Source organism: Dendropsophus ebraccatus, chromosome 5 (assembly GCF_027789765.1).
Source record: "Dendropsophus ebraccatus isolate aDenEbr1 chromosome 5, aDenEbr1.pat, whole genome shotgun sequence".
NCBI classification, from domain to species: Eukaryota; Metazoa; Chordata; class Amphibia; order Anura; family Hylidae; genus Dendropsophus; species Dendropsophus ebraccatus.
The window spans coordinates 29,904,358-29,920,521 of NC_091458.1; the positions used below are offsets into that span (position 1 = coordinate 29,904,358).

General features: G+C 42.8%; 1 protein-coding gene across 5 annotated transcripts in view; it reads left to right on the plus strand.

Annotated features, from left to right (window-relative positions):
- The window catches only part of ELMOD1 (ELMO domain containing 1), an 81,147-nt gene that overhangs the window by 3,633 nt on the left and 61,350 nt on the right, over positions 1-16,164 (plus strand). For 3 of the 5 annotated variants that reach the window (XM_069972030.1, XM_069972026.1, XM_069972035.1), the window contains exon 1: positions 4,106-4,207. The exons of the other annotated variants lie outside the window; for them this stretch is intronic. The gene's annotated coding sequence lies outside the window, so the exon portion shown is untranslated. Of the gene's footprint in view, positions 1-4,105; positions 4,208-16,164 lie in introns of those variants that run through there. 5 annotated transcript variants of the gene reach the window in all.

A 16,164-nucleotide genomic window follows, 5' to 3' on the forward strand; every position in this document is an offset into this window, starting at 1 on the left:
CCGTCCTGAACTTCCTGGAAGTACAGGACGGCGCACACTGAGGTCTTTGGTGCGCGCTCTGCTAGGGAATCCCCAGGACGTCCCCAGAGAGCGCGTATCATCTGGAGGCCAGGCCGACACTGCCGCGGGAGGCACTGCGGTGGGGAGCGGGACCTCCTAACCGCCCCGGATCCGGTCCGTCCCGGGGCGGTTAGGAGGTCTCACCAGGGGTCCGGACAGCTGGCCTCCGCGGTCCGGGTTCGGACCGCGGTCCGCCAGTTGAGAACCCCTGGTCTAGAATATTCCATAATTACCATTGAGTCAGGCACATGTGCAGCCAGCTCCCCACTTTTCTGCAGCTGTGTCACCCAGCAGAATGCGGGGTAAGGAGACCCTTGTTGGCCTATGGGACTTCTGAAGGTCGGCAATGATCATAAGTCTTATGAAGAATAAATGGAGACGAGGGGGAGCATGTGCACTGCCAACCCATTTGTTTAGGGCACAATTGACCTCGATTCTCCTTATTAGAGGGTGTCGGACCCCCACAGGTCCACTAATTTTTTCAATAAAGTGTGGATAGGGAAACGTTGGTTCTTGGAATAACTCCTTTAAAGGAGAAGTCCGTTGCAAATTTTTTATTAAAGTATTGTATTGCCCCCCAACAGTTATACTAATCATCCAATATACACTTATTACGGGAAATGCTTATAAAGTGCTTTTTTCCCTGCACTTACTACTGCATCAAGGCTTCACTTCCTGGATAACATGGTGATGTCACTTCCTGGATAATATGGTCATGTCACTTCCTGGATAACATGGTCATGTCACTTCCTGGATAACATGGTCATGTCACAACCCGACTCCCAGAGCTGTGCGGGCTGTGGCTGCTGGAGAGGATGATGGCAGAGGGACACTGAGGGACACAGGGCACTGGAGGGACACTGAGCATCCCTCTGCCATCATCCTCTCCAGCAGCCACAGCCCGCTCACCTCTGGGAGTCGGGGCGTGACATCACCATGTTATCCAGGAAGTGACATCACCATGTTATCCAGGAAGTGACATCACCATGTTATCCAGGATGTGACATCACCATGTTATCCAGGAAGTGAAGCCTTGATGCAGTAGTAAGTGCAGGGAAAAAAGCACTTTATAAGCATTTCCCGTAATAAGTGTATATTAGGGATTTGTATAAGTGTTGGGGGGCAATACAATACTTTAATAAAAATTTTCTCCGGACTTCTCCTTTAAGTCTGACTGCTGGATATCTCTAAAGGCTGCTGACACTATCAGGGTGATGTTGTATGTACATATCTCCTCCTTCATATCCTCAGGGCTGAACAAGATGGGGCAACCAAGTCTGAAAATAGGAGTTGTAAACTATAAGAAAGTGCAGGTTCATTAATAATGTAGACCCTGAATTACATTACTTCTAGAAACCTGATTCTCATGTAGATCTCATAGTCACCTGTCTGTAATATAAGCCGCCAGCATCCGGCAGGGCAGAGGTATCAATGTGCAGGTAACCTAGTAAGTCTAATACACCACACTGCTGTCTATCTCCATGTATTGGCCGGCGGGTTATTCATCATCAGTAATAGTGGTTACCTGCCATCTATCTCCATGTAATGGCCGGCAGGTTATTCATCATCAATAAGGCTATGTTCACACTACGTAAAACTACGGCCGTTGTTGCCGATGGCAACAATGACCGTAGTTTTTGTGGGGTGGAACAATGCCTTAGTTTCAATGGGATCCCGGCCGGAGCGTATACACACCGTATACGCTCCGGCCGGGATCCCGTGCGGCGCCGCAAATAACTGACATGTCAGTTTTCTACGGCCGCAATTCAATGAATTGCGGCCATAGGAAACCCTGTCAGTTCCCGCTGCTCGCTCCATAGTGTGCAGAGGGAAAGCTCTGATGCGGGCGCATGCTGATACTTAAGTACCGGCCGCGATGATCCGGGCGATAAGGTACTTATTCTTATGATCCGGGCGATGATGCGATTTCTCACGCCGTGTGAACATAGCCTAATAGTGGTACCTGCCATCTACATCTGTATATCCCAACATAATTACATCGAACCTTTGTAAAGCAGGGCTGGAAACTATACTGCAGCTGACTAGCAAGAAATGGGTTTAGGCCATGTTCACATGGCGTAAGACCCTGTCTGTTCTGTGACCCGGCAGGGTCACAGAATGACTGGTGTTTGAAAAGATCTTCCAGGCCGGTACTGCAGATCTTCATTTCTTCTGAATTAAGATGTGGGCGCACCCGTGTACACCCGCATTAGAATTCCCTGCTGTTCACAACGGAGCACGCGGACGGAGACGCACGCTCCATTGTGTGACCTGACAGGTTCTCTGTGGCCGCTAATCAATGAGATTCCCTTAGCCTGCAGCACAATGTAGGTTCAGTAGTAATCACGGACGTTTTTGAAAATCGGCAACAGCGGCTGTGAATACTTCTGAACTTAGGTTGTGGGAACATAGCAGAAAGTAAAAAAGAAAGATACAGCTCTGCCTGGGTAATATGTTCACAGCAATGGTCAGTAGCTGGTGGAGGTGCACGCGCTCCTAGGCGTGGGCTAAGCGTCTTGATGCAGGGAACAGCTGAAAATGGTAAGTGGTGGAGCCAGCACCGAAGGACGTGAACTGTTTAAACTTTTATTCGAACATTAAAAATGATAATCCATAACAGGTCCTGTTATGGATTATCATTTTTAATGTTCGAATAAAAGTTATATTTTAACAGTTCACGTTCTTCGGTGCTGGCTCCACCACTTACCATTTTCAGCTGTGTGAACATAGTCTAAGGGCCCTATTCCACCGGACGATTATCGTTCGCAAAATCGTTAACGATTAATGATCTCAAACGACCTCAAACGACCGCTATTGCGAAAGACCTGAAAGCTTTTACTCATCTCCATGGAACGATAATCGTTACTTATGATCGTATTTCCGATCGTTTTTTCTTCGCTATTTCTTTGCTATTGCGTTCGTATCTACTGCAAACGACCGAACAATGTCTTATTCAATACGAACAATTTGCGAACGTTTTGCGAACGAGCAACGATAAAAATAGGTCCAGGTCTTATAAAGGGATCAACGATTTCTCGTTCGGTCGTCAATCGTAAACTGCATTTCAACCGAACGATTATCGTTTAGATTCGAACGATTTAACGATAATCTGAACGATAATCGTCCGGTGGAATAGGGCCCTTAGGCTGTATGTGCATATGGAAAAAGTATACCACAAGTCCCAGATGTTACACTGTGTGAATGGGATCTGATGGTATCCTATTCTCCAGCTATATTGATGCTCAGGGCCGGCATCAGCACAGGGCTTACCTAGGCAAGTTCCAAGGCCCACAGCACCTCTAGGGGCCCAGACAGGGAGAGGGGCCCGGTGTTCTAATGTTCAGCCCCCTCACCGTAGTGTAGGGTGAGCGCTGAACATCTGAAAACACAGGAGACGGAGCAGGACCAGCACAGAGAGAGAAAAGGGTGAAGAACCTGATCACATGACCCAAAGGTCCTCTACCTTAGGGCCAGTTCACACTGAGTAAAAGTGGGGGAATTTCAAGGGGGGCGTACCCGTTCATAGTGGCGCCCATATCCGCCAGCTCTATAGACAGCATTCTATGGCCGGGCTGATTCTGCTGTCCGAAGAAAGAATAGACAAATCCGACCGGCCATAGAATGGTGTCTATGGCACGGGCGGATAGGACGCTGCGAACAGGTAAGAGTGACGGAATCTGCCGGAACTTATCCACGCAGATTCCGTAGTGTGAACCTACCCTGAATCCTATCTATCTAATATTTATTTATTGATCTAGATATTTATTTATAATCTGTGTAACATCTAATATTTATTTATTGATCTAGATATTTATTTATAATCTGTGTAACATCTAATATTTATTATTTAATTTATGGTCAGTACCTATATGAATGAATATATATAATGATAGTCTATATACTGTATGAGACATAGGGCAGACATGTAGCTGCACTGCTGAGGCGCTAAGGTGAGCAGGTGGGCGTGGCCCGGGGCAATCCCCCCGCTCTGATTGGCCGTCGGTGTCGGGCTCGCGCCTGTGTTGTTCTCGCTCGGTGTCGGGCTCGCCGCCGCGCATTGGAGCAGCTGGGATCCGGTGAGTGACAGCCGCCCGACCATGGGACCCTGAGAGCCGGGAGCCCGCTCCTCCAGCCGCCCATCACACAGGTGAGAGCCTGTGCCCGGTGCCCTGCTGCATGTGCGGCCATAGTGCCGGGGCATATGAGGGGCACACATGCTGCATGCCAAAGCAGGGGGGGGGGGAAGGGGTTAACACAAGTCAGGGATACATTCTGTTATATGTGATACATTGTATCCAATCAGACTACAGGGGATCTATGATGTGACTATGTCATAATCTATCATCTACCTATGGATTATCCAGCTATATATATCTATATTATATGTATCTATGTATTGTTCAGTTATATATTTGTGTATTGTCCAGCTATATCTATCTATGTTATATGTATCTATGTATTCAGCTATATATCTATGTATTGTCCAGCTATATCTATCTATGTATTATCCAGCTATATATTTATCTATGTATTGTCCTGCTATATAAGGTGTATATATATATATATATATATATATATATATATATATATATATATATATATATGAAATCTACCATTGGTGCCATGTCTGTGCCATCCTCCAGCACACCATGGCATAGATGGGTGCCGTCCCCTGTGTGGTGTTGTGCTGAGGCTAGACAATAGGTGGGCTGCTGTTGGTGTCGGTGAGGGACAGTATTGATGGGATTCATGGATTGTTTTGGCGGTGACAGTAGTGGCCGTTGTCGTATTTTGACATGTATCGGCATTGTACCATCATTATTCTTCACTGTCTCTTTTGGGATTTATCTTCATAACGTCACGTGGCCCCTCCACTGTCCCCTTGTGTAGCAGCAGTGGATCCGTCCTGTTGTTTGTGTGTGCTCTGTTTTTTTTTCTCTGCATGCAAATAAAAAAAAAATTACAAAATCGAAGAAGAGAACAACGGGGGAAATGATGGGGCCACTTATAGGTTTATTACTGAGATGGTGAAAACTGGTTATAAGTTTGGAGCACAAGGGCATAGCTAGCATAGGGAATGGATTTTATAGGGGTCGGGGGGGGGGGGGGGGGGGGGGGGGGGGGGGGGGGGGGGGGGGGGGGGGGGAATGCTATAGGGATCAGTAATAAGCTATTCTGCCCTGACCAGGTTACTAAGACGCAGGGCTGGGGCAGTGACGGAACCTTCCTCAAGGTATAGGAAAGCCTAGATACAGTGCGAGCTCAAATTTTCCTATCATTTTTGTTTATTTATACATTGATATTGAGATAGATAGATGCTGTAGGTGTATATTTTTGTGATATTGTGGTGCATGGCTGTAATACTCCTCACTCTGCCTTGTAGACTGGATATAGATTTCAGCTACAATGTCCACCTGTGTGTAAAGCCATGACCCCCCGCCCCCTTGGTGTGACCATTGTAGACTGCAAAAAATAAAAAATAAAAATAAAATTGCACTTTTGGCAGTCTGCGTCTGGAGTGCTGAATGGTAAATCACCCCCTTAAAGTTGGAACAAGCTTCTAGCAGATGTGGTCCATATTATAAGTATTCTCGTCATCATTAGAAGCTTCTGGGACCCCTACTGATCCAGAGAATGGGGGTGACTGTCCCCTCAGTGAATGGCGCTCACTGCTGAATATTGCTGAACATAGCCCTTTAAGTGAATGTAAACCTGCCTGGAGGGAACATATATATCCATCTGAAGATGGAGAAGAAATAATAGGGGCAGAGAAGATCAAGCAGGTGTTTTTTCTGGTACCAACCCTAAGGGAAGGGAAAGTGCCTGATCCCTCCCCTAAAGTTATCCTTGCCTTGTTTTATGGGGGTCTTTAAATGTGTCTTACATTACTACAGGGGTTTGCATGAATTTGTATGGGATCTGTTTCCATCATGATAACTGCTGCCAAGGACCCTAACATGAAGCCATGGTGGGAACTGCCATGTGAAGACTAGTATGGATTTCTAGAGTTGTAATTGTATCATTTTATGGGTACGCTGTATTTTTTAGATTTTTCCTGGAGGGTTACTCTAAAAGGTTTATAGGCACCCCCTTTGTTTTGAAAGCCATCTCCTTCTGACCTCTGACTGTCCTTCTATTCCAAACCCAGAATGTCACCTATGACCGCTTTTATTATACAGTTCTTGGTCCAACTACTGGGACACCCTGCAATCTCAAGAATGGGTGTTCCAAACCTCCCCTTGAAATGGAATGGTGGTGCACACAACGCTTCCATTCATTGTTTATGGGACTACCATAGATAACCATGTGCAGCACTTCACTAGACAATGAATGGAGTGGTCCAGTGCACACGGGACTCCAACTTCCATTCAGACATAACTTCACGCTTGACACTGTAGGGGTCCCAGTGGTTGGACCCTCTGCCATAATACTACGATTTCCTACGATATGGGTGTTGAGGCTCCCAGCACAACCTGCAGCTCACTTACATGGCACCTGTCCATTGCTCATTTATTATGGAGATTGGAAAGTACAACCTCCACCAATCCTACTACTATCACTTTCTGTTGTATATACCCCTTGTATTATCTACTGCTTGTTAAAGTAATATGGAGACACCGTTAAAACGATGGGTTTTTACAATGAAATATTACATTGCATCATTCCACAAAGTCCAAATACATACCATACAGATGAATATTTCCTGTTCCCAGGCTGTTTTAATGACTGTTTCAGTGTTGATGGTGGAGGGGCATTTATGACCCAGTTAGTGCCCTTTGAGTATTTATTAGCTTCATTCCCAGTGACCATAAATTTAATGGCGAGTGATGATGGATTTTCCCTCGATCTTGTGGTGGAGATGTTGTATTGTATACCCTGCTACAGGGGTTATATCCAGCGTCACAGATCACACAGAGTGCTAAGTAAGCATTACAGAACAAGCCAGGGCTGAATAGCAGAGCCGAAAGGAAATCTTGTCCTAATCAGCAGGGAAATTGTTCCAATAAGGATTATGGGGTAAGACAGCTCGGTAAACTCCACATCTCCATGGAGAACTGGGTGGTTTTTTTTTTTTTTTTTTAACCAGAAACAGTAATTTTGTCTCCTAAATCATAAGGCTGGGTTCACACTACGTATATTTCAGTCAGTATTGTGGTCCTCATATTGCAACCAAAACCAGGAGTGGATTAAAAACACAGAAAGGATCTGTTCACACAATGGTGAAATTGAGTGGATGGCCGCCATATAACAGTAAATAACGGCCATTATTTCAATATAACAGCCATTGTTTTAAAATAACAGCAAATATTTGCCATTAAATGGCGGCCATCCACTCAATTTCAACATTGTGTGGACAGATCCTTTCTGTGTATTCAATCCACTCCTGGTTTTGGTTGCAATATGAGGACCACAATACTGACTGAAATATACGTAGTGTGAACGCAGCCTGAAAATGCAAAAAATATTTATTATATTTCCAAGAATAATAACAACAACAGAAATCTCAGATCAAGTCTAAACACTACATCTATAGAAGACAAAATATAGAAACCTTGACTGTTTCCATCCCCCCAGCTCTCCCCTAATCTTTCTCCTCACCTTGCCATATAGATCCCTGCTCCTGGCTACACATGTTGGGATTTCAGCTGTGGAGAGGTCTGTCACCCCCCACTCTAACCATGTTAAGTGGTTTCCATTACCCCCAGCGTACAGCTCAGGCCTTGCCCAAATAATCATTTCCAAAACCGACTTGAGTTACTATCCTCTCCCCCCCCCCCTCCCGGAGTTTTTAGGGACCTCTGTTCCTCTGTTGTAAGTTTCTGAACAGGGACTTCAAGTTAGCGCCAGCCAGGAAGCTACATTTAGTATTTTGAGAGGCCACCAGCTGAGTGTAATTCCCTAACCTAACATATTGGAAGTGGGCCGGGTTATAAGCCCTAAATCGTCCCACTGCAGAGACGGAGAACATGTGATCCACGTCTCTGATGGGAGGAGGGAGAGAGCAAGGAGTGGGACGGAAATAAATCTGTCCAGCAGCTTTTTAGCGTCTTGAGGGCATGAGTCACACGTAAAAGCTCAGGAACGGTGCCCAGGCCGCCATTACAACATAATGCAAATGTATAAACCTTGCTGATTACAGTGGAATGCAGTAAAAACAAAAAGATTTTGAGTGGAATACCCCTTTGAGGGCTTTAGTGAGGTATCATGAGCCAAAGTATATAGGGGGAGATTTATCAAAGTGAAACTGGCTTAGTTGCCCCTAGCAACCAATCAGATTCCACCTTTCATTTTCCAAAGAGTCTGCAAAGGAAGAAAGGTGGAATCTGATTGGTTGCTAGTGGCAACTGAGCCAGTTTCACTTTTCACCATGTTTGATTAATGTCCCCCATAGTCTCATTGCATTTATTATTTCTGATAGGGTGTGGTAGAGTGACGAGAATCCTCTCCACTTCCAAAACATTTTTTTTTCTGAGTTTCTCTTTTCTTTTGAGGAAAAAGCCGTCTTTGAAGACTATGGACAACACTGAAAAACATTTCTTTTCCATTCTTGCTTTGTACTTATAGTGCAAAAACACATTGGGGGAGATTTATCAAACTGGTGTAAAGTAGAACTGGCTCAGTTGCCCCTAGCAACCAATCAGATTACACCTTTTATTTTCGAAAGAATCTGTGAGGAATGTAAAGTGGAATCTGATTGGTTGCTAGGGGCAACTGAGACAATTCTGCTTCACACCAGTTTGATAAATCTCCCCCATTGTCTTTAGAGTTTTGCATTCTTTCTACATTTGGGCAAAGCCTATATGGTTCTCACCTGCAGATTAGCCTCTATGTGCTCTACTCCCTATTTACAAACAGTGTGAGCTGTCCTCCAAGGATTCTCTCCCATCTGTACCCATTCCAAGCTGATATGAACCCCTCTTTGCCTTCCTGCTGTTATTGCTAACACTGTGAGCGTAGTCTAATATAGTTATCTTGTGTGTGAACCGCAACTACATTGTAGGCTAGGCTAAGGAGAACTGCACAATGTTCGAAGCTTTTAAGATGTTAAACTAAAATGGAGCAGGTCAGATTTCAACCACTGTAAAAAGCATTTCTTTATGCATAGAATAACTGCATGTGTTATCAAAGCTGGGTGGGACACCCCATCCCCAGGTTCTTTCTCTCTAGAAACATAGAAGATTGTCAGCAGAAAAAAAAAACATGGTCAATCCAATTTTTTTGTAGGTTTACATTCAGTTATTGTAGATTTACCAACCACATCTGCTAAAAGTTTGTTCCAAGCATCTACTACTCTTTCTCGTGTTTTCTCATCTTTCCTCCAACTAACCTCCAGATTATGTCCCCTTGTTCTTTAGTACTTTTAGTTTTTAACATATATAATAGTTTAGATTATTTCTCCCCCTTTCCCTTCTTTCCTCCAGACTATACAGATTCAAATCCTTAAGTCTTTCCTGATAAGGTTTATGCCTCACACCCTCCACCATTTTTGTAGCCCGTCTTTGGACCCGTTATATTTTGTCAATATCTTTTTTGTAGATGAGGTCTCCAGTACTGGACACAGTATTCCAGATGTGGTCTCACTAGAGCGCTATACAGCGGGATCAACGTTTCAGTTTCCCATTGAAACCTTTTTCAAGTAACACATATGTGTTACTTGAAAAAGGTTTAAATGGGAAACTGAAACGTTGTATTGCACATGATGGGTGAATAAATTCACTGTCTTATTCACAGAAATTTGGAGTGCTGCCTTATCTCTATCGTTTTCTGGATCTGGTGGAGTCGGGGTCTGACTTCGTGGAGGCTGTGCACCCACCTGAGCTATTGGCGCACAGTGCCGTCTACAATTGCACCTTCTTTATATATATATATATATATATATATATATATATATATATATATATAGCCCAGCATACCAATATATATCTATACAGCCCAGCATACCTATATATATATATATATATATATATATATATATATATATATATATATATATACCATTTTATATATTTACACAGCCCAGCATACCATTATATATACACAGCCCAGCATACCATTATATATATGTATATATATACATACAGCCCAGCATACCATTATATATATACAGCCCAGCATACCATTATATATATGTATATATACAGCCCAGCATACCATTATATATATACAGCCCAGCATACCATTATATATATACAGCCCAGCATACCATTATATATGTATATATACAGCCCAGCATACCATTATATATATACAGCCCAGCATACGATTTGCTTTTCCTACCGCCTGGTTGCACCGGTGACTCATTTTAAGGCTGCCAGGAATCACTTTCCCTAAATCCTTCTCTACTGAAGTCTTTGCCAACACAGAACTGCAGATATGGAACAAACCATCTGTTGGCCCTATTCTTCTAACTTCCACAATGATTGGTCTCCACCCATGTTACTGCTGTCCATTCTTTATAACTAATAGTAGTAGTAATAGGACAATAAGCAATTTTCAATAGTTATTGACCACATCAACTTCCTGACTTCTGCTCGGGTTTAGCACATTTACTTTATTCTGTCTATTCGTCTTGCGGCTGATCCTCCTCTTCTTTCTTCATCTTGTTCAAGTATAATTGTATTTTCTATTGAATTCTCACATTACGCCCACAATAAGATGCAGCTTCCTTTCATGTACGAATGACAGGAGCGATTCTGGTATAGAACGTCAGCTTTCCGTCTTGTTTGTCTTCTTTCTCCTATTCTTCAGTACATCTTCAGAGAGGATTGTGCTATTATATACCGTATACAGTATTGCATGTTACCCATGTGCAGGGTTTCTGCAGATTTCGTCTCTCTACAATGGAAGAGGTGAAGTCTGCAGTGAAAATCCACAAAGGCAATTGACACATTACAGATTTAGATATCTGCACTGCAGTCCGTTTTTTTTTTTTTTTTTTTTAAATAGAAAAAAAATCTGCAGCTTGATAATGAGATTTGGAAAGACCTCAACCACATTGACACTACAGTAGTCCGATGCAGATTTCTGGTACTGTGTGTGAATTTAGCTTTAGTGTCAACAAGTTTATCTTTCCCTTACCTGGATAGGAGGACTGACAGACACCTACATGCCATGGATGCTGCCCTATACATCCTATACATCAATATAGTTATGTGTATTGCTGGCACACCTTGACTCATGCTGATCTTGTATTGGAAATGTACATTTTATAGGTATACTGTACTGTGACTAGCTCCGTAAAGCATACCTGTCGCTTTAAGTGACATTTAGGGTAAACTGTCCTGTGTGAGTACATGAGGAGCAACACTACATCATGATTAATCATGTATATAGCATTTTGTTGTCTTTTAGCTGTCTTTCTCATTCTCTACAGCATGTGTGTGTGTTCCCAGGCACTCCTCCTCCCATCTCCCTCTTATTTTTTTTCTCCCCCCTCGAGACATGCATTGCTTGTATTCTGTCATGAACAGTTAACTAAAGTCAGTGCTGAGCAGATTTTGAGAGTTAGCTGGGGGATGGAGGATGCTTAAAGTGTCACTGTCGGTTTTTTTTTTTACTTTGCAGAAATCAATAGTCCAGGCGATTTTAAGAAACTTTGTAATTGGGTTATTAGGCAAATATGCCATTATCTGCATTCAAAAAGACTTTCCCCAGGTCCCCCCCCCCCCCCCCCCCCCCCGACTCCTCTCTCTCATTCACTGCTCGTTATCAGGAAATCTTGACTCTTTTACATCAGTTGTGCCCTGTGTAACCTATGAGGAGGGGGGCAGGAGGGAGATTAGTCGCCGCCAGAGAGCAGAGGACAAAGGATTACACAGTGGGAGCTGTGTGAAAGCCGTATTCAGAGGTCAGTGCTGACTTCAGAGGAAATGGCCCGGTGATGTAGCTGTAAATTAACTCTTTGTTGTCCTGTTTTGGTGCCTCATCTCCCTCCACCCCTCCCCTCTCCATAGAAAATCATGAAGATGGAGAGCTTCAAACTGCTTTTTCATGATAAAAATGCATTTTTCGGCTAATAAACCCAATTACAAAGTTTTCATAAAATCGCCTGTACTATGGATTTCTGCAAAAAAAAAAAAAAAAAATTAAAGGACAGTGACACTTTAAAGGGAATATAGGAAACATTGATGTATATCTTATCAGACAAAAATGCTTCTGTTATTGAAGGGAAACTATCAGCAGATTAGAAGAATCTAACTTGCTGATATGTCCCTATAGCACACGGAGTGCTGAGGATGAAGGTAACATTTTTTTAACCTTCATCCTCAACACCATTTTCGTCATGTTAGCAGTTCATTCCCTATGCTAATGTGGCATTTTTGTACACTGAGGGGCAGAACTACCATCCCCAGTACCCTGATCTGCCCTGGCCGGCCTGCTCTTCTCATATTCATTAGAAGGGGTAGATTGTGGCAATGAGAGTACCAAAACGCCTAATTAGCTTGAGGATTAAATTGCTAAAATCCAAAAAATGCAGCTGAGGATGAAGGTAAAAAAGGTACCGTCACTTCATCCTCAGCACGCTGTGTGCTATAGACATGCAAAAGAAGAGCCAGTGAAGCCTCCACGTGCTCTTCTTTTGCATGTTCATGTTTCCCAGGGGGCAATGGATCTAGGATTTCACTGCATTGAGCGCTTTCTTTAGAAGCCTGCAGTGTTATCGTTTGGCTGGTCTCCCTGAGATCAGCGATCTGCTTCTCTTGTGTGCTATAGAGGCATATCAGCAGGTTAATGACTACTAACATGCTGATAGTTTCCCTTTAATAACAGGAGAATGAAGCATTTTTATCTGGTAAGATATACAACAAAGTTTCCTATATTCATTTGTACTATTGATCTGTGTAGAGTTTCTTGAAACGACATGGACTATTTAAGAGTTATGAGTATTCCCATGTGATTTGTATGTAAAGTCATTTGCATTGGTATCTGGGTCTCTAAGTCCTTACGGGTGTGTTGAGGAAAGTTCTTCTGCAGGATGTTGCCCCACATAGCATTCTCTCTGCCCAGAGGGATCTCAAGCTACACGTGAACAAACGCATATAGATACAAGAAATACTTTGACACCTACTTTGTGAATATGCCCAGTACGTTCCTTAGCCAAAATTTTACTTCTAAAACACAAACCGCAATAACGGTATATGACTGTTTGCCTTATGGGTCCATGAATAATACAAAACCATTCACTCCATGTTTTATTTGGACTATAAAACAAGATGAAATGTATTGGGGAAGTATACATGGAGGTAGGATACAACAAGGCATGGAACTAAATTTACTGTGTATAGAATATGTGGCACCGCATAGATAGCAGTACATTAAAACTACAATGCTTGGGCAGGCATATACTATAGGATTTTGTATGGAGTTCATTGGAATCTCAACAACAATGTATTAAAAACAATAAAAAGATTAGTACTGTTAAAAAATAGTGTTCAATGCAAAGTTTTAAACCACGGGTCTCCAAACTGCGGCCCTCCAGCTGTTGCAAAACTACATTTCCCATCAAGCCTGGACAGCCAAATCCAAAGCTTTAGCTGTCCAGGCATGATGGGAGTTGTGGTTTCGCAACAGCTGGAGGGGCGCAGTTTGGAGACCCATGTTTTAAACAATCTGTAGTGAGAACTATGAAGAATAGGAGTCTTAAAGGGATTATCCAGGATAAGAGGAAAAAAAAACACACAGCTACTTTCTTGCAAAAACAGCGCCACCTCTGTCCTCAGGTTGTCTGTGGTATTACAGTTCAGCTTCATTCACTTCAATTAAACTGAGCTGCCAAACCTCACCCAAACCGAGGACAAGAACTGTGCTGTTTCTGGAAGAAAGTGACCACGTTTTTCTAAGCCTGAATAACCCCTATAATGTATACTGTACTTTTAGGGCCCTATTACACGGGACGATTATCGTGCGAAAAATCGTTATATTCGAATTTACACGAAAACCGTTCTGTGTAATTGCAGGCAATGATCGAAACATCGTTCGTATGTCATTGAACGTTGATTTAGATATGAACCTAAAATTATCGTTAATCGTTCGCTGTAATTCCACATTTGTTCGCTCAAGTTCCCCATTTTTTCACTAATTGTTCAGTGTAATTGCGCATTGTTCATTGTTTTGCTGGGGTCATAAGGAATAAACGCAATAACGATCGTAACTAACGATTATTGTTCTGTGTAATATGGTGAACGATTTTAGGTTAACTATAAACAATCTCATTTGCAAACGTTAATCGTTAACAATCGCTCTGTGTAATAGGACCCTTACGGATCTTTTCCGGATGAGCTGCTGTTTGTTTCCGTGTTGAATAGCATCCCTGACTTTTTCCTGTGTAGGCTCCATCTCTAATTTTCAGTTGTTTCTTAGCTAGTGGGTGTAGGATAGCTGCCATGGCGTGTTCCACACTCTTCATACACACCATACACACACTTTTGACATATTCTGGAAGTAACCCATGGTATTAAACACCATGTAAGCGGAAAGTCTTGTCTAATAATGTGGATTTAGAGAGGCTGACTACCTATAGGAATGCCAATACATCATCAGTCAGAAGGATCCTGCTAGGTCCCAAAGCCTCTGGAACTCTTTCACATAAATGGTCACCAACCTTCCAACAAACGTTGTTTAAATCAATAGTTAAAGAGTCAATACAAGAAACTTTGTAATATATCGTAAAGAAAATGGCTTTCCTTTCAGTCACTCTGAAAAATCTGCTCACTGAAACATCAAGTTACATGCCCATAGAAGTCTATGGAGAGCTAAAGGGGAAGAGGAGTTAGAAGAAGAGTCAGTTGTTGAGAGAGATGCACATAAGCTGAAAGCTCTAGTGAGAGTAATATCTCACCCTAGTGCCTGACTTACAGATTATACTGCTCATTACTGTTCTGTAATATCCTCCATGCTGCTGCTTCTGAGGGTATGCTACAGAAATATAGGGGAACAGGATCTCCCGTATGGGAGCCATCATACAGCATAGTTTTTGCCCACAAGGTCAGGGACAACTCAAAGTTAAATGTGAAGCCTGCAGAGGGGAAAACTGGTGAAAATGTGATACGTTTTATAAAATAGTGCTACTCCTCATGTACAAATATGTGTCAGCTTAAGCTTAAAAGATGCACTGGTTTCAGTCTAGTACCTAGAAAGGGGTCCTCCCCGCGTAATGTCTGTATGGTATAATAGGGTGTATGAACAGGTCTTGTCATCATAGTACTGTTAGATTGTCTCACTGAAACTGTCCATGGTACTGAAATCAGTGAACAGCAGGATCTGTAGAGTATAAAGTGAATCTGTCAGCTGCTGTTCACATTCCAAATTGCTGACACTGTTAGATAGCCATTAGGTCAAGGAGACACTTGGTACCTTTCATATATCCAGCTGTGTTTCCAGAACATAGAAAAATCTTCTTTGGTGCAAAGTGCCACAGAGGCGTTCCCAAGCCCCTGAAGTGGCTGTAACTTCTCTCCTTGCTCCTCCTACCATTCCTTTTCCTGCTTGAGACTCAGTTGTCAATCAAGCAGATAAGGATGGGAGGGGGAGTGAGGAGGCATTCCAGCTTTCAGCATTTTTGGTGCTTGGGGACACCCCTCACTGGAGAATAAAAGCATTTTGTACATTATGGAAGCACAGACTGATAAATGAAAGGTACCATGCGTTTCCTTGACCTAACAGCTAAGGCTAGGTTCACACTGCGTTTTTGCAATCCGTTTTTTTCATCCGTCTTTTGCAAAAAACTAACTAATGCAGTCAGCGGTTTAGATTGTGAATTGCAGACACTGCATTAGAGTGGTTTTACCTTATTGCCTGCAGGTTATTAGCACCATTAGTTTAATGGGGCTTTGTTATATAAAATAAAATCCAAACATAGCTTTTCCTTTATGTGATATGTTTTTCAGATCTGACTTGTGTCATGGGATTTACGCCATTTATTTCCCATTTAGACACATAGGGGGAGATTTATCAAACATGGTGTAAAGTGAGACTGGCTCAGTTGCCCCTAGCAACCAATCAGATTCCACCTTTCATTCCTCACAGACTCTTTGGAAAATGAGAGGTGCAATCTGATTGGTTGCTAGGGGCAACTGAGCCAGTTTCACTTTACACTATGTTGGA